This window comes from Tamandua tetradactyla, chromosome 4 (assembly GCF_023851605.1).
Source record: "Tamandua tetradactyla isolate mTamTet1 chromosome 4, mTamTet1.pri, whole genome shotgun sequence".
Classification (NCBI taxonomy): Eukaryota; Metazoa; Chordata; class Mammalia; order Pilosa; family Myrmecophagidae; genus Tamandua; species Tamandua tetradactyla.
Genome location: NC_135330.1, coordinates 7630539 through 7643379, shown reverse-complemented (window position 1 = coordinate 7643379; position 12841 = coordinate 7630539). Strand labels below are relative to the sequence as shown.

Below are 12841 nucleotides of genomic sequence, written 5' to 3'. Positions count from 1 at the left end.
CATATGGAAATTCAGGAAACCCAAAATATCCAGAGCAATCTTGAAAAAAAAAAAACTGGGAGGCCCCATATTTCCTAATTTCAAAACTTACTACAAAGCTATAGTGATCAAGAGAGTGTGGTACCGGCATAAGGATAGATATTTAGCGCAATGGAATAAACTGAGAATCCAGAAGTAAAATTCCTACATTTATGGCCAATTAATTTTTGTCAAAGGTGCCAAACAATTCAATGAGAGTAAGAATAACCATTTCAATGAACAGTGCTGGGAAAGTAGAAATCCACATTAAACAGACTGAAGTTGGATCCCTACCTTACACCATACACAAAAACTAACCCCAAAATAGATCTGTGGTGGTTTGGAGTTATGTACTCCAGAAAAACATGTTTTCAATCTTAACCCATTCCTGCAGGTGTGAACTCATTGTAAACAGGACCTTTTGATGAGGTTACTTCAGTTAAGGTCGCCACAGAATTAGGTTGGGTCTTAATCCTACTGGAGGCCCTACTGAGAAGGTTCTACTGGAAGTCAGTAGGATCCAGAAGAGCGTGGAGAAGGCGCCACTCTGTGCATTGTCATGTGACAGAAAAGCTCAGAAACCCCAAGGATCATTGGCAGCCTGTACCCCAGAATACCACAGTCTTCAGGGAGAAAACATCGCCTTGCTGACACCTCAATTTTTTACTTCTAGCCTCAGAACCACAAACCAATAAATTTCCATTATTTAAGCCAACCCATTTTTTCATTGTTTTAATTGATATATACTATATATTCATAATACCATGTAATCATCCTAACCATCAATGGTTCACAATAAGCCCACCCAATTTATGGATTTGTTTTAGGAGATAAAACTATGAAACTCTAGAGAAAGCCCAGGCCAAAAGGCCTTTTGTTAGGCAATGATTTTTTAGAAATGACATGACATATACAAGCAATAAAATTAAAAACTGATAAATTAGACTTCATCAAAATCTAAAACTTTTGAGCTTCAAGAACACCAATAAGAAAGTGAAAAGACAACCTATAAATTGGGAGAAAATATTTGCAATCATGTATCTGATAAAGGACTTATATCCAGAATATCGAGGAATTCTTACAACTCAAAAAGACAAATAGCCCATTTTTTCAAATGGACAAAAGATTTGAATAGACATTTCTCCAAAGAAGACAATAGTCAATGAACACATAAAGAGTTGCTTGGCATCATTAGTCATTAGAGAAATGCGCAGCAGAACCACAACGAGATACCACTTTACACCCACCAGGACTGCTCTCATCAGAAAGATAGACAATAACAAGTATTGGTGAGGATGTGGAAAAATTGGATCACATGTACATTGCTGGTGGAAATGTAAAATGGTTCGGTCACTTTGTAAAACAGTTTGGCAGTTCCTCAAAATGTTCTCACAAGGAAGCTGGGTAATTCAAGCAGCTATTCTTTTTTTTAATTAATAAAACCAATCAACACACAATATGAACATTCTTTTTTTCATCATATAGTTGTATATTCATCGTCATGATCATTTCTTAGAACATTTGCATCAATTCAGAAAAAGAGATAAAAAGAAAACAGAAAAAAATTCATACATACCATACCCCTTATCCCTTCTTTTCATTGATCACTAGCATTTCAACCTACTAAATTTATTTTAACATTTGTTCCCCCTGTTATTTATTTTTAATCCATATGTTTTACTCATCTGTCCATAAGGTAGATAAAAGAAGCATCAGACACAAGATTTTCACAATCACACAGTCACATTGCGAAAGCTGTATCATTATACAATCATCTTCAAGAAACATGGCTACTGGAACACAGCTCTACATTTTCAGGCAGTTCCCTCCAGCCTCTCTGTTACATCTTCACTAACAAGGTGATATCTATTTAATGCCTAAGAATAACCTCCAGGATAACCTCTCAACTCTGTTTGGAATCTCTCAGCCATTGACACTTTATTTTGTCTCATTTCTCTCGTCCCCCTTTTAGTTGAGAAGGTTTTCTCAATCCCTTGAGGAATCCCTGAGTCTCAGCTCGTTCTGGGATTTCTGTCCCGTTACCAGGAAGGTCCACACCCCTGGGAGTCACGTCCTCAAGCAGCTATTCTCTACATGGGACCAGAACACGAGAATGTCAACAGGAAGGCACAGCCCCTTCTCTTCTCCTCAGCGCCCAATGGGGTACAAGTACATTTTTCTCAGTGGTTACTCTGATACCCATTTCGATGTAAGTCGGACTGTCACCATCTAGAAAGGAGGGGAGTGGAAGGATTGCTGCTTCTGTACGAAACCGCCAGGATTCACACAAATATAATCTGTCCTTCTCCCAACCCCTAGTTAACATAAATTAGTATTTGACATGTTTGACGTTCTCTGACCTGGTTCCCCACACTAGAGATTCCTGGTCTGTAACTTGAATTGTTTACTTCACGTGTTCTTAGGTACTAGAATTAAGCTTGTCTGTTTATCTCCCTCCACCCCCACATCCAGTCCTTCATCCTTTGAAGAAAAAGAAATAGATTGGATGGGCATGTAGCATAAAGAGCCTCAGTCTTGGGTATCTGTCTAACATCAGCTCTGTCAGGCAGCTGCAGGCTGGGACTCACACATCCCATGGGAGAGCTTATTGTTACATTAAAATCCATGTCCAAAGGAGACAGCAGGAACAGGCTGCCATCTGGAAAGATGATGACTTTATCTGTGCCATATTTGCTTTTCCATCCGTTTCTGTTTTTGTTTTTTTTACCCCCTCTTTGGGAGATCCGAGTTTTAACGGCATGTAGGATACGGCAGCCAAGGTTACCAACTGGTTTTTATTTTTTTCTGTGTCTACCCTCATAGTCCTTCTTGGAGATAGGTTTAGAAAGTCCTTATACTATTCTAGTTCATCCCCAAAGAACTGCATGTTTGCAAATGTTTAACGAATTCTTACATCTTTATGATATATTAAAAACTGGAGACCAAACTAATTCCAAAATGCCACATACAACTTTCAGCTTCCATAAGATTAAAATCTGATGATAACTTCTGAAGTTTATCGAGAGGGACTTGAATTCAGTTCTTACCTCTGTCAGGAGGGATATGGTTCCTTTCTTGCATACTGCTTACGTTCAAGGATCGGTTCCATCAAATAATCTCTGAATTCTTTTATTAGCAAAATTATCTTTGCCTCTGTTTTCAAATGGGAGTGGTATGAGCAAAACCCAATCTAACATCCTTTACATCATGCTTCACTTCTGGTTTGGTTTCTTAATGAGGAAAGAAAGAAGTGAGAAACTTATTTTGGTGGGGAGAGGGCATGGAGATGATTGCTCCTACATATCTTACTCATAAAGCCATTCTTGTGGGACAGCAAGACCCTGGGATGTTAAAACGACCTTCATGTGTGTTGCGGCAGCATTTCACCTATACAATTTCTAAATACTGTGCCTTGAAGGTCTTTTACTTAATACAGTTAAATCTTCTAACTCATTCGGCCTCTCCCGTTCATTCCTGGTTTTGACTGGTTTGGAGGGGCGTTCTCAAGTAACATAAGTTTATCTCTCCCCATCCCCAGCCTTACGAAACAGATTTGGTAGTCTAAGCACCTGAGATTTAGATGGAATCACAAACTGAGTGACGCTGCCGCACTTTAGCTTGATACCCTCAAGTCTTTTTTTCACCCTCTTTTTTTTAATTGATAAAATCAAACAACATACAAACACGAACATTCTTAAGATAAGAACATTCCATACTTGGTGTGCAATCAATGGTTCACAATATCTACACATAGTTGTATATTCATCTCTATGATCATTTCTCAGAACATTTGCATCAGTCCAGAAAAAGAAACAAAAAGAAAAACAAGAAACTTATACATACCATACCCCTTACCCCTCCCTCATATTGACCACTAGTACTTCCCTGTACACAGTTTATTTTAACATTTGTTCTCCCTATTATTTACTTATTTTTAATCCATATTTTTTGCTCATCTGTCCATACCGTAGATAAAAGGAGATTCAGAACAAGGTTTTCACAATCACGCAGTCACATTGCAAAAACTGTACCATTACACAATCATCTTCAAGAAACAAGGTTGCTGGGACACAGCTCTGCCCCTCAAGACTTTTTGAAAGTGTGTTTTGGAAGTGGAGGGTGAGCTCTGCATATTCCCTCCTCAGTGAGGCCCCAGCCTGCTCTAGCAAAGTGGATTCCAGCTGCTCAGGAAGAGACATTAACCTTTGAGATCAAACCAGGAGTTCAAATTTGTAGTTAAGTCTCTCTCCAACCCATAAGGTATTTGATTTTTCTGAAAAACTGTGGTTTCTGAATAATTCCATCTCTTCATCAACTCGGATTCACTCTGATCCCAAGCTTTTGAATGCTGAATATTAATATTTACCATTATGTTGTAAGCAAAGGGCTTTTTCTACAGCCTAGTCCATCTCATTTCTGGTGCTACCTGAGTTAGACAGGAGAATTGTATCTCATGGTGACTAGGAAACTAGACCACCGATCATAGAAGCAGATAGCTTCAACCCTGCTCTGCTTGGCCTAGATAAAAGAAATGACTTTGAAACTCTTACTGTTTTCCAATTTCCTTTCTTATATACTATATCTGTGTTAAACATAGAGTCACCATATTCTGGCTGGAAAGGATTATGCACCCTAGAAAAGCCCTGTTTTAATCCTGATCCAATCTTGTGGGAGCAACGGTTTCTTTTAATTCCTATTCAACAATGTAGATTGGAATCTTTTGATTAAATTGTCTCCATGGAGATGTGATGTGCCCAATTGAAGGTATTAACTATTTGATTAGATGGAGATGTGACTCCACCCACTCCAGGTGGGTCTTGATTAGTTTACTGGAATCCTAAAATGAGGAAACATTTTGGAGAGAGCCATGAGAGACACGGCAGAGACACTAGAACCATGAGAACGCACGCAGCCAGAGACTGTTGGAGATGAAGAAGGAAAACACCCCTGGGGGAGCGTCATGAAACAAGAAGCCTGGAGAGAAAGCCAGCAGACGTTGCCATGTTCACCATGTGCCTTTCCAGTTGAGAGAAACCCTGAACTTCACTGGCCTTTATTGAGTGAAGGTAACCTCTTGTTGGTGCCTTAATTTGGACATTTCTATATACTTGCTTTAATTAGGACATTTGCAGCCTTAGAATTGTAAACTTGCAACTTAATAAATTCCCCCTTTTAAAAGCCATTCCGTTGCTGGTATATCACATTCCAGCACTTAGCAAACTAGAACACCATGTGACCAACAATTCTACTCCTTGGAAAGTTATGATCATACAGAAACGTGTACACAGCAGCATTATTCATAACAGTCAAAAAGGGGAAACAGCCCCAAGGCCCACCAACTGAAGAATGGATAAATAAAATGTGCTATATCCATACACGGACATATTATTCAGTAATACAAAGGAGTTAAATATGAAATGCTGATATATAAACAACATGGATGAACCTCAAAAGCATTATGTTATGTCCAAGAAACCATCACAAAAGACCACATCTTGTATGACTTCATTTATATGAAATACCCAGAAAAGGCAAATCTACAGAGACAGAAAGTACATTAGTGGTTGCTTAGGGCTTGGGAAATGGGGAGTGACTGCCAATGAGCATGGGGTTTCTTTAGGGGATGAGGAAAATGTTCTGATATTAGATTGTGGTAAATATACTTAATATATACTAAATATATATATATATATATACTTAATATATACTAAATATACCTATATATGAATGTTGTAGTATATAAATTGTATCTTAATAAAGCCATTAAGAAAATATATACACTTTATTTCCCTTCTCCCAATTCATTTTTTTCCTGTTATACTCCCTGGCACTTTATGTTCATTTATTTTTTTCTCTCTGTCCTCACCCCACATCAAAATGTGACCTTTCACCAGGGAAGGGACTTTGCAAATTTGTTCACAGCTCTATCTTCAGCAGGTAAAACTATGCCTGACACGTGGTAGGAGCTCAATAAATTCTGCAGAAGGAAGAAAGGTAGGAAAGAAGGAAGGAAGAGAGGCAAAAATATCAGTATCGTAAACTGTAGACTATAGTTAATAGTATAGTCATGATAATACTGTTTCATTAATTGTAGCAAAAGTACCAGACTAATGCAAAGTGTTAGTAATAAGGAAAACTGTGTGTGAGGGGAAATACATGGGAAGGCTGTACTTTCAGCACACTTATTCTATAAACCTACAACTTCTCTATTAATAAAGAAGAGAATATCACATTAAATTGTACTGATGATCTCAGACAATGCCACAGAGAGAGCAGAGGTGGGGGAGGGAGAGATTAGAAGACAGAAAATGATCACTCCTTCTAGACAATATTGTCTAGAAAGAAAAACCAAGGAAATCAATTGAAAAGTGACTATGACTAATAAAAGAGTTGAATAAGTTAGCTGAGTAAGAGACCAATGTTCAAGAATCAATAAAAGCAACAGTACAACAGGAATGGTTTCTATTCAAAATGGCAATTTTATAAAATATAGCATTCATATTAGGCAAACTAACAAAAAATATGCATGAACTATATGAAGAAAATAATAAATACCACTAAAGGATATAAAAGAAGGTATGACTAAATAGAATGGTGCACCATAATAATAACTGCTAACATTTATTGAATCCTTTACCATGTGCTTATCTTGCTAAGTGCCTTATGAGGATATTTTAATTTTTTTGAGGGAGGTACTATCATCATCACCTCCAGTTTTATAGATTAGGAAATAGGCTTAGAGAGACTAATAAAGCTACTGAGATGAGTAAAAAAATAAGGATAAAAATAAATAAATAATGGGGGGATAAAGGGTAAAAAAGTGGGTAGATTGAAATAATAGTGGGCAATGAGAGCGAGAGGTAAAGGGTATGGCATGAATGAGTTTTTTCTGTTTATTTATTTTTCTGGAGTGATGCCAATGTTCTAAAAAATGATAGTGGTGACAAATACACAACTATGTGATGACATTGTGAGCCATCAATTATATACCATGTGTGGACTGTATGGGTGTGAGGATTTCTCAACACAAATACAAAAAAGAAAAGAAAACTCCTGAAGTTCCTGAATTCATCAGATGAGGGATTTGCACAAAGCTGTCTGATTTCACAGCCTGCATGTTTAACCGAGGCCCTGCGTTTCTAAATGGCAAGACACAAAACGGTAGATTCGTGGATCCCACCCCCAAGTTAATATGCAAAATCAATGCAAACCAATTAATATCACAGGAGTATTTGTTCTAGATTTGACGAGCTGATTCTAAAATTCATATTAAGGTGTACAGGTGGTTCAATGGTAGAATGCTCACCTGCCCTGCGGGAAACCTAGGGTTTGATTCCTGGTCCATGCATCCCCCCGCAAAAAAAAAAAAAATCTTTTTTTCTATTAATTAAAAACTCCGAGAGTACCAGGAACTTTACAAAAGACACTTGCAGGAGGGTCAGGGGAATTCAACTGACCAGATATTGAAAAATATTATAAATCTGTAGCAATTAAAACAGTGTGGATCGGCGCCAAGATGGCAACTTGGTACGGTGCGCGCGTCTTAGTTCCTCCTCCAGAACAACTACTAAATAACCAGAAACAGTACAGAACAGCTCCCGGAGCCACGACAGAGACCGGACACACAGCGCACCCCAGTCTGGACTGGCTGGACCGACTGCGAGACTCCACTGCGGTGAGACCCCCAAGCAGCGCGCGCTTCCCCGGGCCATGGCGGCTGGTGGCCGGCGCCCCTCCCTCCCTCCTTCCCGGGCCGGCTGAGAGTCTCAGAGAGGCAAGTTCCCCAAGCTGCGGCAGCCGGGACCCCTCCCTTGCGGGCAGCTTCCTGGAGGGAAAGGAAAGAGTCTCCAACAGTAGCAGGGACTGAGTCCAACCAAACACCAATAGTGGCATTAATAAACAAATTCTGACTACTAAAAATAGGCCCCCAGCTCAGGCGAAACTGATCAAGGTGGAAGTCGCCTATTGGGCTAACTGAAAAAGAGGAAAGGGGGCGAAATAGAGCCTTCTACAGCTGTTTCTACGGAGGCTTGGTGCCTCTGGACTCAGTGCCGGGATTACACAGGTTGCAACTGCCCCAAACGCAGAAACAGGCTGCTTTCAGGGCTCTCTACCACCTGAACCTTCCCCACGGGAGGGGTGAAACGCATCAGGTGGAATACCTCTCTCAAGGAATTCAGATCCCAGGACTTTGCAATTCGAAGCCATTAAAACCAGCCTACAACCTTTCCTCTGTCTCCACCACGCACACAGCAGGGAGAGCCTTCCAAAGTTAAAGGAGCCACAACATCTTTTGCTAGTGGGACCCACAGACAGACAAGCGCCATATACTGGGCAGGATAAGAAAAACAGAGCCCAGAGACTTCACAGGAAAGTCTTTCAACCTGCTGGGTCTCACACTCAGGGAAATCTGATTAAATATCCAGACGCCAGCAAAAAATAACAAATCACACCAGGAAAATTGAAGATATGGCCCAGTCAAAGGAGCAAACCAATAGTTCAAATGAGACACAGGAGCTGAGACAACTAATTCTGAATATACGAATAGAAATGGAAAACCTCTTCAAAGACCAAATCAATAAATTGAGGGAGGACATGAAGAAGGCAAGGGATGAACAAAAAGAAGAAATGGAAAGTCTGAAAAAACAAGTCACAGAACTTACGGGAATGAAAGATACAGTAGAAGAGATGAAAAAAACAATGGAAACCTACAATGGTGTATTTCAAGAGACAGAGGTTAGAATTAGTGAACTGGAGGATGGAACATCTGAAATCCAAAAAGAAACAGAAACTATAGGGAAAAGAATGGAAAATTTTGAGCAGGGGCTCAGGGAATTGAATCATAATATGAAGCGCACAAATATACGTGTTGTGGGTGTCCCAGAAGGAGAAGAGAAGGGAAAAGGAGGAGAAAAACTAATGGAGGAAATTATCACTGAAAATTTCCCAACTCTTATGAAAGACCTAAAATTACAGATCCAAGAAGTTCAGCGTACCCCAAAGAGAATAGATCCAAATAGGCGTTCTCCAAGACACTTACTAGTTAGAATGTCAGAGGTCAAAGAGAAAGAGAGGATCTTGAAAGCAGCAAGAGAAAAACAATCCATCACATACAAGGGAAACCCAATAAGACTATGTGTAGATTTCTCAGCAGAAACCATGGAGGCAAGAAGACAGTGGGATGATATATTTAAATTACTAAAAGAGAAAAACTGCCAACCAAGAATTCTATATCCAGCAAAATTGTCCTTCAAAAATGAGGGAGAAATTAAAACATTTTCAGACAAAAAGTCACTGAGAGAATTTGTGACCAAGAGACCAGCTCTGCAAGAAATACTAAAGGGAGCACTAGAGTCAGATACGAAAAGACAGAAGAGAGAGGTGTGGAGAAGAGTGTAGAAAGAAGGAAAATTAGATATGATATATATAATACAAAGGCAAAATGGTAGAGGAAAGTATTACCCAAACAGTAATAACACTAAATGTTAATGGACTGAATTCCCCAATCAAAAGACATAGACTGGCAGAATGGATTAAAAAACAGGATCCTTCTATATGCTGTCTACAGGAAACACATCTTAGACCCAAAGATAAACATAGGTTGAAAGTGAAAGGTTGGGAAAAGATATTTCATGCAAACAACAACCAGAAAAGAGCAGGAGTAGCTATACTAATATCCAACAAATTAGACTTCAAATGTAAAACAGTTAAAAGAGACAAAGAAGGATACTATCTACTAATAAAAGGAACAATTAAACAAGAAGATATAACAATCATAAATATTTACACACCGAATCAGAATGCCCCAAAATACGTGAGGAATACACTGCAAATACTGAAAAGGGAAATAGACACATCTACCATAATAGCTGGAGACTTCAATTCACCACTCTCATCAATGGACAGAACATCTAGACAGAGGATCAATAAAGAAACAGAGAAGTTGAATATTACAATAAATGAGCTAGACTTAACAGACATTTATAGGACATTACATCCCACAACAGCAGGATACACCTTTTTCTCAAGTGCTCATGGATCATTCTCAAAGATAGACCATATGCTGGGTCACAAAGCGAGTCTCAACAAATTTAAAAAGATTGAAATCATACACAACACTTTCTCGGATCATAAAGGAATGAAGTTGGAAATCAATAATAGGCAGAGCGCCAGAAAATTCACAAATACGTGGAGGCTCAACAACACACTCTTAAACAACCAGTGGGTCAAGGAAGAAATTACAAGAGAAATTAGTAAATATCTCAAGGCGAATGAAAATGAAAACACAACATATCAAAACCTATGGGATGCAGCAAAGGCAGTGCTAAGAGGGAAATTTATTGCCCTAAATGCCTATATCAGAAAAGAAGAAAGGGCAAAAATTCGGGAATTAACTGTCCACTTGGAAGAACTGGAGAGAGAACAGCAAACAAACCCCAAAGCAAGCAAAAGGAAAGAAATAACAAAGATTAGAGCAGAAATAAATGAAATTGAGAACATGAAAACAATAGAGAAAATCAATAAGACCAGAAGTTGGTTCTATGAGAAAATCAACAAGATTGATGGGCCCTTAGCAAGATTGACAAAAAGAAGAAGAGAGAGGATGAAAATAAATAAGATCAGAAATGGAAGAGGAGACATAACCACTGACCTCACAGAAATAAAGGAGGTAATAACAGGATACTATGAACAACTTTATGCTAATAAATACAATGTAGATGAAATGGACAGGTTCCTAGAAAGGCATGAACAACCAACTTTGACTCAAGAAGAAATAGACGACCTCAACAAACCAATCACAAGTAAAGAAATTGAATCAGTCATTCAAAAGCTTCCCAAAAAGAAAAGTCCAGGAGCAGACAGCTTCACATGTGAATTCTACCAAACGTTCCAGAAAGAATTAGTACCAACCCTGCTCAAACTCTTCAAAAAAATTGAAGTGGAGGGAAAGCTACCTAATTCACTCTATGAAGCCAACATCACCCTCATACCAAAACCAGGCAAAGATATTACAAAAAAAGAAAACTACAGACCAATCTCTCTAATGAATACAGATGCAAAAATCCTCAATAAAATTCTAGCAAATCTAATCCAGCAACACATTAAAAGAATTATACATCATGACCAAGTAGGATTCATCCCAGGTATGCAAGGATGGTTCAACATAAGAAAATCAATTAATGTAATACACCATATCAACAAATCAAAGCAGAAAAATCACATGATCATCTCCATTGATGCAGAGAAGGCATTTGACAAGATTCAACATCCTTTCCTGTTGAAAACACTTCAAAGGATAGGAATACAAGGGAACCTCCTTAAAATGATAGAGGGAATATATGAAAAACCCACAGCTAATATCATCCTCAATGGGGAAAAATCGAAAACTTTCCCCCTAAGATCAGGAACAAGACAAGGATGTCCACTATCACCACTGTTATTCAACATCGTGTTGGAGGTTCTAGTCAGAGCAATTAGACAAGAAAAAGAAATACAAGGCATCAAAATTGGAAAGGAAGAAGTAAAACTATCACTGTTTGCAGATGATTTGATACTATACGTTGAAAACCCTGAAAAATCCACAGCAAAACTACTAGAGCTAATAAATGAGTACAGCAAAGTAGCAGGTTACAAGATCAACATTCAAAAATCTGTAGTGTTTTTATACACTAGCAACGAACAAGCTGAGGGGGAAATCAAGAAATGAATTCCATTTACAATTGCAACTAAAAGAATAAAATACTTAGGAATAAATTTAACTAAAGAGACAAAAGACCTATACAAAGAAAACTACAAAAAACTGTTAAAAGAAATCACAGAAGACCTAAATAGATGGAAGGGCATACCGTGTTCATGGATTGGAAGACTAAATATAGTTAAGATGTCAATTCTACCTAAATTGATTTACAGATTCAACGTGATACCAATCAAAATCCCAACAACTTATTTTTTAGAACTAGAAAAACCAATAAGCAAATTTATCTGGAAGGGCAGGTAGCCCCGAATTGCTAAAAACATCTTGAGGAAAAAAAAACGAAGCTGGAGGTCTCACGCTGCCTGACTTTAAGGCATATTATGAAGCCACAGTGGTCAAAACAGCATGGTATTGGCATAAAGATAGATAAATCGACCAATGGAATCGAATAGAGTGCTCAGATATAGACCCTCTCATCTATGGACATTTGATCTTTGATAAGGCAGTCAAGCCAACTCACCTGGGACACAACAGTCTCTTCAATAAATGGTGCCTAGAGAACTGGCTATCCATTTGCAAAAGAATGAAAGATGACCCATATCTCACACCCTATACAAAAGTTAACTCAAAATGGATCAAAGATCTAAACATTAGGGCTAAGACCATAAAATAGTTAGAGGAAAACATAGGGAGATATCTTATAGAATCTTACAATTGGAGGCTGTTTTATGGACCTTAAACCTAAAGCAAGAGCACTGAAGAAAGAAATAAATAAATGGGAGCTCCTCAAAATTAAACACTTTTGTGCATCAAAGGACTTCGTCAAGAAAGTAGAAAGACAGCCTACACAATGGGAGACAATATTTGGAAACGACATGTCAGATAAAGGTCTAGTATCCAGAATTTATAAAGAGATTGTTCAACTCAACAACAAAAAGACAGCCAACACAATTACAAAATGGGAAAAAGACTTGAACAGACACCTACCAGAAGAGGAAATATCGATGGCCAAAAGGCACATGAAGAGATGCTCAATGTCCCTGGCCATTAGAGAAATGCAAATCAAAACCACAATGAGATATCATCTCACACCCACCAGAATGGCCATTATCAACAAAACAGAAAATG

The 12841-nt window shown here is 38.4% G+C and overlaps 1 pseudogene; it reads left to right on the top strand.

Moving 5' to 3' along the window:
• The first annotated feature begins 2176 nt into the window (after positions 1–2176).
• LOC143680139 (ferritin heavy chain pseudogene) overlaps positions 2177–12841 on the top strand; it is a 32395-nt pseudogene continuing 21730 nt past the window's right edge.